This window comes from Panthera leo, chromosome B1 (assembly GCF_018350215.1).
Source record: "Panthera leo isolate Ple1 chromosome B1, P.leo_Ple1_pat1.1, whole genome shotgun sequence".
In the NCBI taxonomy this organism is placed as follows: Eukaryota; Metazoa; Chordata; class Mammalia; order Carnivora; family Felidae; genus Panthera; species Panthera leo.
In genome coordinates this window covers 201,538,219-201,558,233 of record NC_056682.1, presented here as the reverse complement: position 1 = coordinate 201,558,233, position 20,015 = coordinate 201,538,219, and the positions used below count along the sequence as shown (strand labels likewise).

At 65.0% G+C, this 20,015-nt stretch overlaps 1 protein-coding gene across 1 annotated transcript in view; it reads right to left on the bottom strand.

Moving 5' to 3' along the window:
• SH3TC1 (SH3 domain and tetratricopeptide repeats 1) overlaps positions 1–18,133 on the bottom strand; it is a 46,703-nt gene extending 28,570 nt beyond the window's left edge. The window contains 1 exon segment of the mRNA XM_042937017.1: positions 17,989–18,133. The gene's annotated coding sequence lies outside the window, so the exon portion shown is untranslated.
• Positions 18,134–20,015: the final 1,882 nt, after the last annotated feature.

Below are 20,015 nucleotides of genomic sequence, written 5' to 3'. Positions count from 1 at the left end.
CCTTGGGGATTAGTGGTCAGGGCTCCCGTGGGAGCCTCTGCTCGTCCCCCGACACACTCAGTCCAGCCACACGTGTCCTCCACGGGCTGGGCACCAGCAGGCGTCCCAGGGGCACTGGGCAAGCGGTGGCGGCTCGGCCGGCGGCCACGCACGCCCCAGGCTCCTGGATGGTGACTCGGGGGGGGGGGGGGTGGGCCTCGGCCCCCAGGGGCTTTGCCCGGCCCACCGCTCCGCGGACCCTCCGTTTCATTCCCCGAAATGCTAGAGCCACTCCTGCCGGGGCCTTCTCAGCCCATTCCAAGCCAGGATTGCCTCTACAATCCGAACGACAAAGGCGGAAAGAAGGAAAAGTCGGAACGGCCACAATAGCTGCAGAGGCAGGGCTCCCGGGTTTCTGGTGCCCCTCGTGTGGCCTTGCCAGACAGCCCCTCACTACGGGGAAACAGGGACCCTCCCCGCCCTACAGGGACCAACACTCCCCCAGCAGCCCAAGGCCCCCAAGGCTTACAGAGGCGATGCCCCTGCCCCTCCTCCAACCGGGACCTGATTCCCATCTGAGGGGCACAGCCTGGCGGGGGGGGGCAGGAGGCACCTGACCCAGGGAGCAGCCAGCACCCCACCCCCCCGCACACGGCCAGGCCCCGCAGCCCCTCCCCTCTCCAGGGATGCTGCCAGGGCCCAGGGGAAGAAGCCCGCCGGGGTCTGCAGTCACCCAGGGCCGTCTCCACACAGCCTCGTCACTCAGGCCCTGGTGCCTGCACCCCCTGCTCCCCGCGCCGTCTCCCTCCTCGAAAGCACGAGGCCCCCTCCGCATCTTCCTGGATATGGCTCCGCGTGCCGGCCGCCCGCCCCAGCCCCCAGCCACGTCCAAGCCCCAGTTGATTTCTTTCCCTCCACGCCTCACCAGCGCTGCTCCCCACACCTGCTCCCGCACCGCTGCCCGCCACAGGTGGATGTCAGGACCGGGGTGCTCAAGGGGCTTTGAGGTCAGTCCACCGTCCTTCTGCCCTTCCATTGAGAAGCCCACGCAGGGCCCCAGGCCTCCCACCCCGCCGGCCATGTCACCCTTCAGGGGACAGGTCCGCGTCCCCACCTTGGGTACAGGAGGGGCCCCGGCAGCCGGATGTCAGCCTTTCGTTCTGCCCGCCTCTGCCCGCAGGTCAGGACTCGCCCGTCCGTGTGTGCGTCCGGGCCCATCGTCCGGGCTCCCGGCAGCCTCAGGGACAGCTTCCTGAGGAAAGGGGAGGCTTCCTGGGCTCACAGACCCTCCCCCCTGCTCAGTGATGGATGTGCCCGAGCAGGCGGGGCCCCCAGTGACAGGCCTCAGCCCGGGGTTCCTAGTCGCGGCCGGAGATGAGGAAGTGAGCCCAATCTCTGCCCGGAGTTCCCTCCCCGCCGGTTCCTATAATGGCCTTGCCTGGCCTCACAGGCCGTGGCTCCTGCCGTGGACGCGGCTCCCACACTGCCGGGGCCGCTGACCTGCGGCCCTGGGGGGCTGCTCGCTGGTCACCATCAACGGCAGACTCTCCCTTCTGGCCTTTCCCTCTCTGTTCGGTGTATCTGGGACAAACCCAGGGGGCACCTGCTGGGTCCGCAGCAGCCCCCAGGCCCTGGCCAGCGCCCAGCCCAGGAGGGGGGAGTGTGGCCCCAGAGCACAGACACGTGGGGTCGATGGGCCGGGAAAGCCTGCGTGCCCCCCTCAGCCCACCCGGAGGGTGAGAACGAAAACTCGCGCCTCACGGGGACGTCGACCAGTAAACAGATGGTACTCCAGGGTGGCAGCTGGCACTTAATAAGTGTGGGTTTAGCAGAGGGTGAGATCGTACCCTTCCAGCCCGGAACACGTTCAGGGAGGTCTGGTCGGAGCATTCACTGGGCTCGTACTGAACAAATACCTTGTGGGCCCACGCAGACCTTGTCCAAGCTCCAAGAAGCATCTCTTGACAGCTGTCTGGTCACCCCGGGACTGGGGTGACCAGTGTCCCCCAGATTCGTACCCACCAGGGAACCTCAGAAGGCGTCTTATAAGAAGAGGAGGGACACAGACAGACAGACACGGGGTGGGGGCCGTGTGACCACAGAGGACAGACGGAGGATGAGGCCCACCGCCCAGGAGCGCCTGGAGCCCCAGGAAGAGGCGGGAAGTTCCCTCCCCTGGAGCCCCTGGAGGGAGCTGGACCCTGGAGACACCTTGATTTTGGACTTTGGGGCCCTGGACCGCGAGAGAGTCAGGTCTCATCGCCGGCCGCCGCGTGTGGGGCTGTGTCGCGGCCGCCCCGGGGAACTAATTCACCTGTGACCCCCGCGCCTGCTTTCTCTGCCAGGGGCAGGATGGAGCTCACCCACGTCATGGGATTTTGTGAGAATCAAGTCAGAACGGCCCATACGGGACGCGTCGTGGTCACCGACAGCGGTGCTGACGTTCTGAACAGACACTACCCCTAAGTGCTAACCAAGCACGGCCGTTTAATCGTCGTGACGACCGGGGGAGGGGGGGAGGGGGCTGCCACTGTGCCCTTTTCACAGGTGGCCAACCTGAGGCTTACAGCCAGGGACCCGGCCCCGCCGGGGTGGCGGGGGGAGCACACATGGGATTCGAACCCAGAGGAGCTGAGTGCAGCACCTGTCTCGGGCCCCCGCCCCGCCTCCCGCCAGGAGTTCAGCCACAGAGCTGGGGGTCCTGGGGCACATGGAGGGGTCACTGGACGCCGGGAGAGGGTCTCAGTTGGTGTGCTGGGAGCACGTACCCAGGGCAGGACCTGGCGTTGGAAATCCTGGGCCCGTGTCCTCCCCCACGACCGTCTGGTGGGTGCCCCTGGTCCGGGCACTCGCCCCATCTAGTTGACGGAAAAGAGGCCCAGGGTTGGTGACCTCGGAGTGGCCAGGCCACCGCTGCAGAGCCACCCTGGGCTGTCTTGTGGCCTCTCCTGTGGCATGTGCCCGAGGTGGCGCCGTTCCAGGGCGGGGGACGAGACCCCCGAGACCCGGAATCCCTTATCGCAGGCCGCGTGCTCAGCCGGGGGACAGGCCAGCTGAGCGCCCGCACGGAGTGGGGTCAAGCGAGCTCACAGAAGCCAGGCTGGGCCAGCGTCCCAGAGTCCCGGCTGCCGTCTGCTAACCGGGACCCAGACCTCCGGGCTCCCCAGGCCACGGCTCTGCTCCCACGGTCCCAACACAGCAGAAAAGGCTTCGAGAAATCCAAAGTTGAGAGGCCGTTCTTAGACCCCACCGTGTGTGGCAAGACCCGACTCCGGGGCCAACACCTGCCCCGCCCGGCCCAGCGCCCCCCATACCTGCTCCCGCTGCTCAGACGCCGCTCCCCGCCCGGGGGGGTGGGCGGCAGGACCGCAGGCACCCGGTGGCGGCTCCCGGCCCCTCCTGGCTGGCCCCGCGGGCTGTCTCGGCAGCCGGGGCGGCCGGCCGCCCACAGCGCAGCTGTCCGCACCGCGGCTGCCACCACCCCCTGCTTCCTGCCACACTTCCTCCCTGCGCCCCGGGCCGGTGGCGAGAGGTTGGCCCAGAGCGCCTGCCTGGCGTTGATCATTAGCTCCTCCCTGGACCAGCTCCAGGCCCGGCCGCCTGCCCACCGCCCAGCCCCCAGGCTGTGAGAGCCGGGGAACCACCCAGGTTCCAGCCTGGGCCCCGGGCTTGGGGAAGTGCACCAGCCGCTGGCCGAGCGGCCCCGCCAAACCTCAGCCCTGCTCTGTTCCTCTTCCACTTGCCCCACACGGACACACACGCACGGACACACGTGCAGCCCCGTCCCTCTGCCAGGTGCTACCCCAGCCCATTGGCCCGCCAGGGACAGATCGGGGTCGGACCACGATTCTCCTTGCTCCCTGACTTCCCACCGGCTCTGGGCCCCACCTGGGGATCTGGGCTCCGCTCACCAGGGCGGGGGGGTGGGGGGAGAGCTAGGCAGGGAATGAACTGGGGTCAGCCCACAGCCCCGTCCTCCCGTGTGCTCACTGAGGCAGGGGCACAGCTCCAGTCGCCGGCCCCAGCCGGGCCCCAAGAATCACCGCAGGAAAGCCACCTTCTCCCCTGTCCTGTGCTCAGACGGGCCAGGCTTTCACACCTGGCCTGGATCAGACCAGGAAAATATCTCCAATTCAGTAGAAATGTGACTGTTTCCCACACAGTGAAACTGAGGCTCAGGGAGGTCACGTGATATGCCCAAGGCCAGTGACGATTAGAAGAGCCCAGAACGGGTCTGACAGATGCCAAAGCCCCGAGGCCGGGGTTTCTAAGGGCCGCACTGCTGACACTTGGGACGATCGCTCTTTGCCGTGGGGAGCGGCTGCTGTGTAGACGTGGGATTTCAGCAGCACCCCGGCCCGGCCAGCAAGATGCCCGTACCACCCACACCCCAGCTGTGACGGCCACACACATCTCCAGACATTAGTCACCTGGGGGCAACGGTCCTCACCCTCCTGCCCGCCTGTCCTTCCTCTCACCGGCTTCTGGTGTCACCCACGGCCACCCAAAGTTACCAATTCCCCTCCCTCCCTGCGGGGCCAGAGCCCAAGTGCCTCACTGGGTGGAGCCGGCCACTGAGGCCGAGAGCGGGCGAGGGGTCACGGGCACAGCCATGCCCGGCACACGCCCAGCCCGGCCACCCCGCCCACTGCACAGAGAGCCCACAGCGGGAGCCAAGGGTCAGGGGGAGGCGTTTTCACAGTCTCCTTGGCCGCGGGCAGATCTGACGCTCCTCTGTGGGTCCCAGGGGCCGGAGCAGGGGGTACAGCTGCTTCCCCGGGCAACTCCTTCCCTCTGGGAGGTGTGGCCTTGTCTCCCTGGAGGGACAGCTGTGAGGGTCACACTGCCAGTGTCCTGGGGCTGCCGTGACAGAGCTCCACAGACCGGGTGCCTTAGTCCCTCCCCGTCTGGAGGCCAGAAGTCTAAATCAGGCCTGGGCAGGCCTGCGCCCCCTCCCGAGGCTCCTTCCCGCCTCTACCAGCTCCCGGGACCCCGGGTGCTCCTGGGCTCCCGGCCACGTCGCTCGGGCTCCCCCAGCAGCACGTGGCCACCCCTGCACGTCTCCTCTTCTCTTCCGCCAGGTGGTGTTCTGAGGTTCCCGTGGGCCACCATCCCGCCCAGGACCCCTAAACGCCCGTAGGAGTGGGGAGCAGGCTCAGGACGCGGCAGCTGGTGAACACTCACACCGCCGCCCTCTGGTCACGCCTCAGCCACCCGTCGTCCTTCAGGGGCGCGTCCTCCTGCCCACCTCTGGGAGGCCTGAACAAGGTCCGGGTGCCCTGTCCTGAGGCTCCTCCCGGGCGAGAGTCCTCACTGCCCCTTCCTCGCAGACACCTGCCTCTCCGTCTCCCCACCCTCCTCCATCCACTCCAGTTCTGCTTCCGACCTGCCCAGCCCAGCGGGGCCTGCCCAGCGCCCTGCGCCTCTGCCCTCACAGCCCTGGGGACCGGTGATGCCCTCGTCCGTGTGAAGGACCCACTGTGCATTGGAAGTTGGATTCTCCTTGCCCCCCCTCTGCAGCATGGGTGCTCCTCTCCTGCGGCCACTCTCCGGGGCGGGCCTGCCTCCCCCTTCCAGACACAGGGGCCCCAGGGCAGCTGGCACCTGCGGATGCCCACGGACGGGCCCACAGCACCCCCGGGCCCCCCTGTCACCCCTCCGGCCTTCTCACCGGAGGGGAGAGCTCCTACCACAAGGGGTAGGAGGTGGGCACCTGCGTCCGTGGACAGCACCTTGAAGGTCAGCTCTGCCGCACTGGCCACACGACCTTGGCGTTTTGGATTCTCACGGAAGCCCCAGATGGGGTCAGATGCTATTCTGCGGTCTTACTCTTGGTCATCACGAGGATTAAACTAGACGCAGGAATGCTCCAACAGACCAAGTGCAGACCGTTGCTACGGCTGCACGTAAATGTCTGTTCGTTTTACAAATGCCCGTGTCCAGGCTCTCTGGTGGCCGAGGCCCACGGGCACCAGGGGCACAGCTCTCCAGGCAAACGAGAGCTCTCGGCTGCCCACCCCTCGTTATGCCCCTCGCAGCCCGGGGCTGGCCTGTGCCACGGCCCGGGGGACCCCGGGGGCTGCTGCTGGGCACCGGCACGGAGACCTCCCTCTCCGCCCCCTGCGTGCCCTCCACGCATCCCCCTGCTCCTCTCGGCCTCCGCCCCGAGCCTGTGAGGTGGGACCCCCGGTTCTCCAGCCTGCGCTCCAGAACCCCACCGTGCGCACGACACCAGATGCCTGGCCTCTTCTCCCTTTGTTTTTCTGGAAATCGTGCTGAACGAGGTCTCAGATGGGCTCCACATCCATAACAGGGTCTGGACACACTTCCTCTCCTGGCCATTGTCCCCTGCTGCGGCCCGAGACCCCGCATCCTGTTTGTCTCCGCAGCTACGCTCTTGGTCCAAGGCCGGGGGCGGGGGCTTCCCAGGGCCTCCCCAAGCGTGCCCAGCGTTCGTCCGCGCTGCAGAGCACTCAGACTCCACAGGATGCACCCCAATCCCCACGGCACACCCCAATCCGGTGTCTCGACTTTGCACGGTGCACCCGGACTGTGCTGATCGCACCGACCCCAGAGCATGCAGCCCTAAGCACAGGGTGCCCGATTCCGCACCGTGCACCCCCAACTCCGGAGTGCACCCCAATCCCGCCAGTACACCCCAGGAACCCTCCAGAGGAAGCACACGAGCTTTCTAGGTCAGGGGACTTTGCAAACAAGGGTCCCTCGTGGAGGCTGGGTGTGCGGCCGGCCCACACTGCCCAGGCTGTGAGTCCCTCTGGGAGAGCCTGTCACTCCCGGGGTCTCGCTGCCCCCCTTGCAGAAGGTGGAGTCCCACGTGGAGGTCTCTAAGTGCCCTCCCCCCACCCACGCACGCCTCAACGGCTCTGGTGCCTAACACGGCTGCGGTAATAAATCCCATCGCACTTGCCAAGAAGATGCTAGATGTGTGGGTTAGAGCCCTCCTGGTGTGAGTGTTACCGCCACGCACTGGACGCAGAGGCAGCTCCCGCCCAGGGTCGCGGGGCCCGCAGGCAGTGGCGCCAGCCGGGGTCTCAGGTCCACCCAGCACCGGGGCGGATGCCCTGACTCCCAGGAACCCAGAGAGCAAGTCCGGTCCGAGGCCGGCATTTTGCAAGTCATCAGACCCCATGCTTCGAGCACCACAGTCTGATTTTAATTCTCGGACGGCAATTCTGCCCCTTTTCGCATCACAGGGACCGGCCGATGTCTCGCTGAATCGTAAGGTGCCGGGGGGGGGGGGGGGGCACGTCTGGAAGCTGCCCAGCTGTCCACAGACTCGAGTGTCCGTAGAGCTTTTCCGAGCACCTGCCTCTGGGGCCCGCCTTTCCCCTCCTCCAGGAAGCCCGCGTGCAGCTATGAGGGTGCTGGATGGAAAGCAAACCAAACCTTGAGGGCAGCGCTTTCCCCGACAGAGGGGCGAGCACGTTTGGGAAGCGGGATGGCTCGCGTCCCGCATTTTGCCGCTCGGGACGAAGAGACACGTTTTCTAGCCAGTGTGGAAGCCGTGGGCACGACTCCCCGCACCCGGGAGAGCACGCGCGTCCGCGGAAGCCCGGGGCCTGACACACCACAGCCCACGCTCAGGGTGGGAGGCTGGCCTGGCCTGTGTCCTCTGTGCGGCCTCGGGGAGTCACGCAGGAGGACACGGAGGCTCAGAGAGGGGACGGGGGAAGGAGCCGCACGGGCAGGGCCTCCCCGAGGGGTCATGTGGACGGTTATGCTGAAGCACAGGGAGCCTGGCACTCTACGTCCCTTGACCACACGCTGTCACTCGGTCCCTGTCTCCCCAGTGTCCTTTGCAGGGAAGACAGTCTAAGGCTTCCTTCCAGATGGAGGCTGTCCCAGGCGGCCCTGGGAAGTACCCAAACCGGTTACGTGTCCTTCCCTTGGGAAAGTCTGCACCACCCAGGGGAGCAGCTGCACCGGCAAGCCCCCAGCCCAGCCCAGCCCAGCCCAGCCCAGCCCAGCGGCCGTAACTCCCAGGATGCTCTCCCAGGGTTCCTGGCGGCCCCCCTCCCGCCCTAAATCCGCCTGACTCTACCCTGGACTCCACCTTGCGATACAGGCAGAGATTTCTTTCCTCCGAGCCCTTGGGCAGCGCCTGCCGAACCCGGGGCGCTGACTCACCCCTGCTCGGCGGGGATGGAACCCCGGGCTGCGATCCAGAGCTGGGACGCCGGGGGCTGAGGGGGCCCTGCCTTTCACCCTTCGCTGATTTCTTATTGTTCAGCTCTTGGGGCGGATAGCAACAGCTGTGGTCAAGTGAAGGTAAAAGGCGATTCTGAATTTCGTCATGTCGTCCTAAGGTATTTCCAGTTCTCTGGGACTGCGACCCCGGCCTCCCCCGGCCCAGCTGGGCTCCCCAGGACACCCTCCCTTGCCCGTGGCCCAGCGTCTTGCCAGATCCCCTACTCGATGTTGAGATATCTCTGCTCTCTGGGGTTCGACGCTACCCGCCCCCCACTCCCATCAACGATCTTGGCCCTCCCATCACCACTCTGCCTTCCAGGCTCCCGGCCATCAGGTCCCGGCCACAGGCAAACTGGGGAGACAGACCTGGAAAGAGAGTGGGACAAAGTAGCACGGTACTTACAGGGGCAAAGGGAAGCCTGGGATGGAAAGGAGAGGAGGAGAGAATCAAGGAAGACTTCTTGGAAGTGGAGGCCTCTGGGCTGAGTCTTTCAAGACGAGGCCAAGAGGGGGTGTTGCAGAGGTCTTCCCGGGGCCAGGGCCAGACAGAAGAGCCCTTAAACCCAGCCTCCACCTAGACAACCCTACTCCAGACACGTAGCTCTGCGGCGTTATGGAAGCTGGAGAGGCCAGGTCACGCTCTTGCCCCCAGGGTTAACCCACAGCCGGTCAGAGTGGTGAATCTCAGGAATGCAGAGGCCCCCAGGGGCGGTAGGGTAGGGTGCGCGACTTCTCCCTACTCCCTGGGCTCCGGGTCTCTCCAGCCGCCCTGGGTGGTAGAAAACAAGGCCCGCTGAGGCCACACAGGCAGTTCTAGAGCGGAGGCGACGATGCGTTCTCATCAGGCGGGTCCAGGCCAGGGGAGCGTGAAACAGAGGAAATGGTCCACAGCAGGTGCACCTTGTGCAGGTGAGACCTTGTATACAAAACAGGGGTTGGATCCGGCCCTCAGAGCGGGCCCTGCTCTGGAGAATGGGTGGGGTGGGCACACGTAGAAAAGCATCTCAGGATCCGCCCCCCCCAGGCAGGAAGGAGCCAGCCCACAGGCGTTCCCTGCCGCCCTGGGATTGGGATGTACAAAGGTTCAAGCGGAGCGGGGTGGGGGCCAGTCCTGGCGCCGGGGACGGGGGACAGGCTTGGAGCTGGCACAGGGGAGAGTACATGAAGCTGCGTCCTGCCCCCTCCAACCCCTGGTCGTGGCTGTACCTGCAAACACGGTTAAATTGTCAAGTATTAGCGAGAACCAGTGCTTCGCGTGTAGGAGAGGAGCGCCAAATAAACCCAGGTGACTGCGGAAAGAAACCGAGACTCAGGAAGAGAATGCCCCTCAGCCAAGGTCGCGGGAAAGAGGGTCCCCAGAGTTCCCGTGGTCCACGCTAAGAACACCCCGTCGTCTTTCCCAGTCTCTGGCTCCCCATCTGTGTGATGCAGATGCAATTTTCCAGACAGGCAAACAGACGGGGCAGCACGCACCCTCCGGGACCCATGTCCCCGAGCCCCACCTGGGTCTAGGAACCCGGAAGGTCGGGCTGGACATGCCCGTCGGCACGCCCGGGTCTGAGGACAGATGCATCGGGGATGGAAACAGACTCCGCGGGCCTGGAGCCTGGCACCCAGCTGCCACCGGCCACACAGAAAGGGCCAGAACGGGGCCGTGCTCAGCAAGGCGCCGCCTGTGTTTGTTATTTTTGGCCTCAGCGGCTGAAAATGCCCCAATCAAAGATGAGCAAAGCTCGAGTCGGTGAGATTTCAGGAACTGCTCTTTGCAAAACAAGGATATTGGGACCAAACAGGCCTGTGATGACTGACGGCCACCCCGGGCCGGGTCACAGGCCGCAGGAAGCTGTCAGCAGTTCCCGAGCCTCGGCCGGGACTGATGACGCTCCCTGCCTCCCCCCCCCCCCCCCCCGGTCATGACCATCCGGCCTTCACGCCAGGGACTCGCTGACTCGGCCGGGCAGGGCGGCCCGAGAGCTGGCCGGGCGCTCCTCCAGACCATCCTCCTGCATCTGGAGCGGCCAGGGAGGCCAGGTGCTTCCAGAAACGGAGACTTAAGTGGGGCGCCCCTCCTTGCACCCCAAATAATACGCCTCGGGTCCTCAGAGCAAGCCGGTTAGAAGGCATAGAGACTATCTTCGCTGCCCGCCTAGGGAGCCTGTGCCTCACGCCTGCAGGGGCGCCACGGTGCCCGCCAGCTCTCAGTAGCCCCCTCCTCGACGAGGGATGGGGCCCCAAGGGGCCACACGGCTGCGAGTGGCCAAGTCTCAGGAGCACGCCGGTTTCTCCCTTCGTGGTACAGGCGCGTCCTACCCACCGGACCGTCTGGCTGTGGGCCGTGGGGTGACCCAGGGCGGGGTGCACGGAGGCGGCGGGAGTGACGGCCCGTGTCGCCCCGGCTTACAGACGAGACCCCAGGGACACCCTGATCCCACTGAACCTCGCTCCCCAGAGCAGCAGCATTCCTGACTCTGGGTGTGGGACCCCGGCTGGAATTCTGGACATTCCCCGGAGCCCGGTCACCAGGGGGCGGATCTGGAAACTCGCTTACGCAAACATTAACCCAGCGGAGCACACACTTCCCAAAGGCCTCCCGGGCGTGAAGGTGAAGTCCTCCCAGCCCCGACCCATCTCCTTGGAAACCAGGCCCAGGTCGGGGCAGTGGGGGGGGGGGGGGGGGGCAGGCTTAGGCGGGAATTTCCGCAGGACTCACTCCCGAGGCCCCCTTGGCCTGTGCTGGGACACGCAGGAGGGTGGCCCTGTCAGCCCCCAGGTCGCTGAGGGCATGCGGGGGGCACGTATTGTTTGCCTACTTCCCCTCTTCCTGCTCCCTTCCCAGCAGCACCTCCTTCCCTGCTCAGCCCGGCCTCGCCCCCCCACCCCCACCCCTGCCTCAAAACCGGCCTCGTCCAGGCCACCTGCTCCCACCACGTCCGCCTCCCTGTTTTCTCGGCCCAGCGGACCACACGCCCCCTCCGAAGGCCTCTTTCCGTACCTGCACCGGCCACACCTCTCCGCCCGCACCGGCCCTGTGCGCTCGCGCAGTTGGGGACTTCTGGAGCCGTCTGTCTGTCTGTCCACACTGGCGGTTTCAGGGTGCCATCTCTGAGCCCTGGGGGCGGGGCTGGAGCACAAGGCACTCCCCTTGGGGGGACCTGGACACCTGCCCCCCACGGCCCCCGACCCGTGGCCGTCTGAGCCCCCGGCCCCGGCCCTGCATTTGCACATCCCTCTTCCTGGTCAGCTTCTCCACCAGGCTCTGACCGCCACTCGCCAAAGCGTCCCGCAGGCCCTGCCTCCTTCCAGCCTCCCCTGAGCCGAGCGGCACAAGCCCCCCCCGCCCCAGCCCCCAGCGCCCTGAGCTCGTCCGCACTGTAACTGGGGTCTCCGTAGAGGCTGTCGCTTGGTTAACACACGAGGACCCACAACGGGGGCGCCTCAGGGGCGTCGATGGGCCCCACACGCGCTTGTGAAATGACGGGGACACAGAGCCGCTGAAGGGCGCGGTGGGCGGCCCAAGCCCCGCAGGACCCTGAGCGCCAGCCTGGGAGCACAGATCTGCCTGCCGGGCGCACAGAAGGGGCGGATCCCTGAACGACGCCCCTCGGAGGCCCTGAGCCCTACAGACGCTGACCTTTTCCACCTGCCCATTATCCAGGGGCTCCCTTCCTTCCTGGCCTCCGGGGGGGCGGGCAGCTGGGTGGACAAGACCCGAAGTGAGTGTGAACGGCACCGGGCGGGCCCTGGCCACAGCACTTGTGCCCTGTGACCCATATGTCACAGAGACGGGGTCAGGGTCACAGCCTCCTCCGCACGGCCCGCCATGGGCTCTGAGCCCCACACCTGTGCCCTTCCCACGCCGGCCGCCCAGCCGCGAGCTCTCATGGGCCGTGTCACGGCTTCCGCGACAGCCTAGCGGCCACCCCCAGGGTCCCCTCTCACTCGCTGTGGGATGTGCACCTCCTCCCCCTCCCTCTCCTGCGTGCAGAGAGGGTAGCCGTCTGCACCGGTTCCCGCGGACCCGACGCTGGCTGTGCGCAGCGTGGGGAGAGGGTCGCACAAAGCAGAGCTGTTACGGTCATCACTATACAATGAGGGCAGGGCTCGGGGGCTTCAGCACCGCCCAGCCCGCACCTGCCGGCCCTACTCGGTGCCCGGCCCAGGGCGTCAGACAGCCCCGCCTGCAGAGCCCTCAGCCTACTGGTGACAGCAGCCAAGGAAACGTATGGAGACAAGACAGCACAGCCGGAGCGACCGTGACAGGGGATGCCCAGAGAGGGCGGGGCCACCACACAGCCAGGATCCCGCCTGGGGACCGCTGGGGAGGCTGCCTGGAGGAGGCGCTCGGAGCCAAGCCTGGGCACGTGAGCTACATCCCCCAGCTTGAGCTAAACACAAAGCCTAGAGCTTCTTATGGTCCCAGAAAGTAGGAAGTGGGAGGGAGGGGGGGGACAAAGGACAGACAGATGGATGGATCCCACCCTGGTGGGATGATGTCAAAGGGACGCAGGAGCCAATCAAGAGCTCCCAATGGCCAAAGCGAGAACACTAGGAGCTTCAAAATAGAGTAGAATCGGGTTGTAACGCAAGGTATAAAATAAACATCCTGCGGAGCTCCTCAGCTGGGCCTGGCCTCTCCTCTGAGTCCCCATCATCGGCCACCCCACTCACCCCATCAGGGAGGACAGGGAGCTGCCCGCACATCACCCCTCTCGGCCCTTCCCCACCGTGAGCGAGGGCTTTGCACAGGATGCTCCTCTGCCTGGAGCACAGTCTTCCCTCCCCGGCGAACTCTCATGCCTCCTTCCAAACAGGACTCCGTGATCACCGCCTCTGGGAGCCTTCTGGGATTGCTCCCGCTTGTGGGAGGGGTTGGCAGAGGAGGGGAGGGAGTGCTTTGCCTTTGCCCTGTCCACCCGGGCCCGGCCGACCCTCCCACAGCTCACCCCTCACCGCACCCCTGCAAGTCTCCCAGAGCCGGCCGAGGGCGGACAGGCACTGCGCCCTCTAACATGGTGCCCGGTGCCTGGCGGGGGCTCAGCGACGTCCTGTTCACTGACCCGAATCCCAGGCTAACGGGCGCCTTGGGTGAGTCATTTACCTGTCAGCCTCAGGCACCCTATCCATGGGCAGGACGGGGTCTGGGACGGGGGCGTGGGTGCCCCATAATTACAGGAGAGAGCCCGGTGACGCGGGGCCACGCTCAGGGCCCGAGCGCCGGGCACCTGCAGACACAGCCTCTTTCTTTATCTAATTGTATCTAAAACAGTTCAGATTTAGAGAAACGTCGCCCTGAAAGCACGCAGCTCCCACACACCCACACCCGGCGTCCCCTGCGGTTAACGCGTCCCATGCCTGTGGCACGCCTGTCACCCTTGGTGAACGAGTCACACACTGACTCGTCATTATTCACCAAAGTCCACACTTGGTTCAATTGCCTCCGTTTTCCCCTGATGTCCTTCCAGTCCTCAGAGCCACCGAGGGCACCACCATATTCGAGTGTCCCTGCTTTTCATGACCTTACTTTTGGGAAGGACTGGCCACAACCATGTTTGGGGAATGTCCTTCCGTCGCGATTGGTCTGGTGTTTCCCCATTTAAAAAAATTTTTTTTTAAATTTATTTTTGAGAGAGAGAGAGAGAGAGCAGGGGAGGGGCAGAGAGAGAAGGAGACACAGAATCGGAAGCAAGCTCCAGGCTCTGAGCCGTCAGCACAGAGCCTGACGCGGGGCTTGAACCCACGAACCGTGAGATCGCGACCTGAGCTGAAGTCGGATGCTTAACCGACAGAGCCACCCAGGCAGCCCGAAAAAAAATTTTTTTTAATGTTTATTTATTTTTGAGAGAGAGAGAGACAGAGACAGAGTGTGAGCGGGGGGAGGAGCAGAGAGAGAGGGAGACACAGAATCTAAAGCAGGCTTCAGACTCTGAGCTGTCCGCACAGAGCCCGACGCAGGGCTCGAACTCACGGACCGCGAGATCATGCCCTGAGCCGAAATCGAGAGTTGGATGCTTAACCAGCTGAGCCACCCAGGCGCCCCTTCTCATTTCCAACAACCAAACCTGCTGCTGACCTGTCGCTGAGTCGGGCCAGGCCTGGGCCCTGCTGCCAGCGGCTGTTTTTAGCTGAAGCGCGCCTGAGAAGCTGGCCCTCTCAATGCCGGCTCTACACCGCGCCAGAGGAGAGACCGAGCACCCCGCAGAAGAGCAGTGGGACCGGGTCCTGTCTGTTAAGACAGAGCAAATGACGCTCAAGCTCCCCAGCCAGGCGTGCAAAACGATCCCAAGGGACTCGGTCACCTCCCGGTTCAGCGAGACCGGGCCTCGGTCAGCCGGTGCCCGGGACCGGTGTGAGGGCGGGCGAGCCACCAACAAAACCGCGGCCCTGAGCGGCAGCCCCGCCTCCGGAATTCCCCCCGGGCACACGGCCACCCACCAAGGAGATGGCGGGGCTGCCAGGGCGTCCAGGCTCCTTACAACAGCTGCACCTGGGGAATAGCCCGGGCGTGGGACTGATGTCGCTCCAGCCAGCACCCAGCGGCCAGCAGCACAGAACGGGAAGCTCCCCGCGGCCGACCGGGAAAGGTCCCCGAGACCCAGCGACGGGGGAGACTGAGGTGCGGGGATATGTGCGTCATGCTGCGTCTTGGGCTCTAAAGGGGGTCGGAACGTGTCTGCGTTTGCTGGTGTTTGTGGAGGGAAACCGTGAGGGGAAGAAAGGAGCAGGGGGGTTGAGTAGGTGAAGCGCGGGCATTTTGCCGGGCGGTGAACCTCGTCACCGGGTGCTGTGACACCTTGTGCACGCCACGTGTGCGGATAAGGACGCGGTAGGAGGTCGGGGCCGCCGGGACGGGCGCAGGGGGCGGAGCAGGGGTCCGTGTCACCGAGGCGTGAGCCACCCTCACTGAAGGTGGCAGCGGGTGGGCCAGACCGAAGCCAAAAGGAGCCACACGTTCTCACCGGGCCCCAGCCGATATCGCCGCTCAGCACGGGGCAGGGGCGACACATTCTCAGACTTCTGCACAGGTGCTGAGCCGCTGGAATTTGAACAATTAAGTACGTGGACGGTGGATGGTGAAAGCCAGGTTTGTCACTGTTGGAGTAGGGTTACAGAAAATCAAGGAGAGGGGCTGGAAGAATCCATACGGCGATGGGTGACGGGCGGGGACATCAGGTCTCAGTTGACACAGACACATTCCGCATACGGAAGTGCTCACATCGGTGTGTGTGCAAAGTACTTAGACCCGCGTATGGAGACGGGTTAGACGCACACGCGCTGCCTTGCAGATCTGTGTGAAAAAGAGAAGACCTAGGTAGCCGCAAGCACGCCCAGAGTGCGGGCAGATCTTGGGTCCTAAGACCATCCTCCAACAGAGGGACTCAGGACCCTCGGAGAAACGGCCGGCTCTAGGACCAGGCCAGCAAAGGGCCAGGGTGGGGCCTGGCTTGTGGTGCCACAGAGGAAGGAAGCGAATGAGCGGCTGAGCGAATGGATGAAATGCCACCAGGACGGGGTGAGTCGAGGGGACACAGGAGCCCACTGAGAGAGCTCCCAATGGCCAAAGCTAGAAAGCTTTGAGCAAGAAAATTAATTAGTATCAGATTAGAACCCAAACTGTAAGATATCCATGAGTCTATCCAGGATGAATCCATGAGCAAATACATAAAGGACGGAGAAGGGACAGATCTCTCCCCTGCAGAAGAACCTCCAGGGATTTACGTGGAGACACCACCCCCGAGGAGGGGGGCCCCCTCCCCAGTCCTCAGGTGGGCACTGAGCGCCGTGACCTCCCCGCTAAGAACGCAGTGCGGGACGGCAGGGAGGGGGCCGGGCGGTGGGGAAGCCCGGCAAACCCGGCCACGGCCGGGGGGTCAAGGTCAGCATCCCAGTGACGGCGGGTGCCCTTGACGGGACGCGAGGAGAGGGCACTCCACCACCCCGGTCTTCCTCCCGGGGACCCGCGATCCCCGTGTAAGCACGGGAGACGACCAGACGAGTCCCGGCCGAGGGACCTCGCACACAACCCCTGGCCGGGACTCCTCGCAGAAATCGTCACAACATGGCAAGTCTGAGGAACCGTCCCAGCCCCGAGGAGCCGGGAGACGGGCGGACAAAATGTCATGTGATGTCCTGGGCGGGCTCCTGGGCAGGGAGGGGACACTAAGGGGAAATCTAAGGGAATCCGAGCCAAGGATAGACTTTACTTAAGAATAAAGTCTGGTGGCTCAGTCAGTGAAGTGTCCAACTTCAGCTCAGGTCATGATCTCACAGTTTGTGGGTTCGAGCCCCGCGTCGGGCTCTGTGTTGACAGCTCAGAGCCTGGAGACCTGCTTTGGAGTCTGTGTCTCCCTCTCTCTCTGCCTCTCCCCTGCTCTCTCTCAAAAAAAAATTTTGTTTATTAAAAAAAAAAGAACAGTGGACCCATCCTTGTGCACCAGCTGAGGCAAACGCACCCTTCTAATGTAAGATGTCAACGGTCAAGGAGACTGGGTGGGAGGGTATGAGAACTCTGTGCTAGCTTGGCAGTGGTTCTGTAAATCTAAAACTGTTCTGAAAGGTGAAAAAGGTGGAACACCAGGATGCGGGTGGAGAGGGAACCATTAAGACCCACACACTGAGGGTACAGCCGGGCCTGCAGCCGACTGCCCGGGGCGAAGTCCCAGGTCCACTTGCTGTGGCCCTGGGCCAGCCCAGGAGCCTCCTAGCGCCGCACCTGCACCTCCCTCAGCGGGGCTCAAGGACACCGAGGCAGGCCTTGGGCGGCCCATCCTGGCCCAGCCGCTACCCTCCAGGGGTCTCGGCCATGTTGCGGCACCCAGGGCCTCGGGCCTCTCCGTGTGAATCAAGGAGGAGGAACCCTCACGGTCCGTCCCGAGAACCCTGCAGCCACTGGGGAGGGGGACGGTCACAAGGGTCCTTGTGCCTGTGCAGAAACTGAGGCTCAGAGCAGAGCAGCACCTGGGGCCACGGAGGGGCCCCTCACCCCGGTCAGCCTGTGCCAAGTCCACAGCGGGGGTCGCAGGACTGTGGGAGCAAGGCCCCTCCCTGGTCTCGTCCATATCTGGCCCCATTCCTCTCCCCACGGCCCTTCCCTGCTCCAAGCCTCTCTCAGGCCCACCTCTGAAGGAGCTGTCGTCCCTGGGGCCGGCGGGGCGACAGGGACTTTGGCCCCTGGGGGCTGAGATGGGGGCTGGAGAAAGAGGGGGGGGCAGAGAGCAGGGTGCTGAAGTCCAGGCAGGTAGGGCCGCACCAGGGCGAGGGAAAGCCAGGACCCCGGCCCCTGCCACCAGCCCAGGGCTGTGGCTCCTCTCCATGGTCATCAGCACAGACGGAGGCCGCTGACCCAGTGTGGGCCTGCACGGGGCCCCCGTGACTCTCTCACCCTACAGACAGGGACACTGAGGTACAGAGGGGCAGGGTCACTAGCTCCCAGGTGCTGGGCCAGGACCAGAACCCCTGGGCCCACTGTCTCCTGAGCCCTCCCGGGGCCCCAACCTGGGGGCAGGCACATCCCCCTCTCACAGTGGCCACCGCGACAACATCCAGCGTCACCTGCCGGCTCTCAGCTCCTTTCTCAGGCGTGGGGACACCAGGCTGGCCTTTCCTTGGCCACCTGAATCCCAGCCTGAAGCAGCACCCGCCCTGCTGCTCCCCGACCAGGCGGGATTGGAGGGCACGCCCCACGCACGCCCTCCCCTGACCCCACCTGTCCAGACAGGTGAGCCGAGCCAGGCCGCGGGCCGCCGCCGCGTAGGGGTGGCTCCTCCCGGGGCAGATCCAGCCCAGTGGCCGGGGACTTACCCTGCCAGGGAGCAGACGCTGCCAGCGAAGGAAGAGAGGGAGGGAGGCTGCCTGGGTCCCTCACCTGCGGCTGCCGCGGACACTTGCCTCCTGGCCCAGGGCCCCACAGGTCGGTGGGTCCAGCCGGGGCAGGATGCACACGCTTTAGGCCCTCAGGCTCCAATCAGGTGGCCCGACAGTCGCCCAGGTCATTGGTCACGCCCACGACTACGGCCCGCCCCTCGAGTCTCCTCCCCCTTGACCTTCCTCCTCCTTATCTGCTCGGAAGTCCCCGGTCAGCATTCCCGAGCTGGGAGGGGAGGGGTGGCCTGGGGGGAAGTGCAGGCTCCAGGCCTGGTGTGCGGGGAATTGGGGGGGGAGGAACCCTCAAGGAGGAGGGAGGCCTGGCCCCTGAACGGCTGCAGGGGGCGGGGACAACCCACCGCTTAGCTGGGCTGAAGAGAGCTCGCCCCTCCAGCGGGCCCTGCTTCCTGTAGCGGGGCCTGGGGGCAGCCGGCTGGGGCACTCAGCAAACACTTATTGGACACCTACTGTGTGCCGGGCCCAGCGTGAGGTCAGCAGTGGGTCAGCGAAGGGGGGCAGGGTCTCTCGTGTGGGGTCCAGAGAAGCCCATATTTGCTCATGATGAGTCACCTGCCGTGTCCTGAAATTTGGAGTCTAGACTCCAAGGTCCGGCCCAGAAATCTGGGTTTTCAACAAGTTCCCAAGTGACCTTTGACACCCCCGTCCCCAAAGGGCACGCCTACCTTCAGATTAAGCGACAGGTGGGCGCTGACCCGCCCGGCCCCGTCCCCTCCGCAGACCCCTGACCGCGAAGGGAGGCAGACACCTGCCCTACCTCGTCAGTGCTCGTGAGGATAAGCGGCTCGCGACTGTTGGGGGCGGGCACCCCAGCTGTGCATTTTCACCAGGCATCCCGGTGACTCTCGGCCACGGGAGGTGATTCGTGCCGTCACGGGCGGAGGTGGGCAGGGAGTCACTGGCTCAGTTAGGAGTCGGGACACGCTGGGCTGTGGGGCCTGAGCGCCCGTCCTCGTCACCCGTGGGGACGCGTGAACGAATGACCTAGGCAGTGTCTGAGGCGTTCTCCGCTTTGTGAGAGCGCGGGGTAGGATTCTGCACGGCCCTGCCGGCTGACAGCCGATGGCACCGGCCGGGCGGCCCCGACGCTGTCCAGTCTAGAGACCTTCCCGCAAAGCCTCACGGGCTTGTCCGTATGTCCCGTGCTGCCCCAGGACGGGGCTCCTTCCAGGGAGGACGGCCGGGTCCCAGAGCTGCCACCCCCGTGAGGGCCACCCACCGCCAGCTGCCCTCAGCACGTGCAGCCTAGAGACTTCTGAATTCCTCTCAAGGATCCAGGGGGTAGAGATCACATAAGGAAGCCAGAGCCCCGCTCTTCCGGAAGCTCCAAGAGCCTGGCTGCATGGGGCGGCTCTCCCGCCTGGCCCACTCGGGGCCGGGGAGCTTCCCAATGCCCACGGTCACGTGGGGGCTCCGCCGATTCACTAGGTGGCATCCTGCAGGGACTGAGCTGTGACCCCGCTTTCCCGGGCCTAGTGGGGGCCCGGCGGCCAAGCCCCGTGGCTCGGTCCCCAGGAACCTGTCGGGCGTCCTGGGGCCCGCGGGGATCCTCCAAGCTCTCGGACGGTGCCCAGGGGAGGATGCCGGTCACCAGCCCGGGGGGGCGTAGAGGTGGTGAGGGTGAGGGCCTGCAGGGGGCCAGCACCCCACTCACGCCTTTGATCTCAAAGGCTCTGAGCACCCCACCAGGCTGCCCTGGGCCTCCTGCCGGCTGGGACAATAAAGGCCCCAGGCCACACAGCAATGTGGACACAGCCTGATCCCGAAAGTCTGCAAGCAGGGGTCCTACTGTGGGACTTTCCCCTGCTGGAGTCTTGGGGTCTAGGAGCTCTGCCCACCCCCTACCCCGGCCTCGCAGTTTCTCTCACGGGACCACACTGGGTCAGGGCCCCTGTACTTTTTTTTAATGCTTATTTTTATTTTGAGAGAGAGAGAGCAGGGGAGGG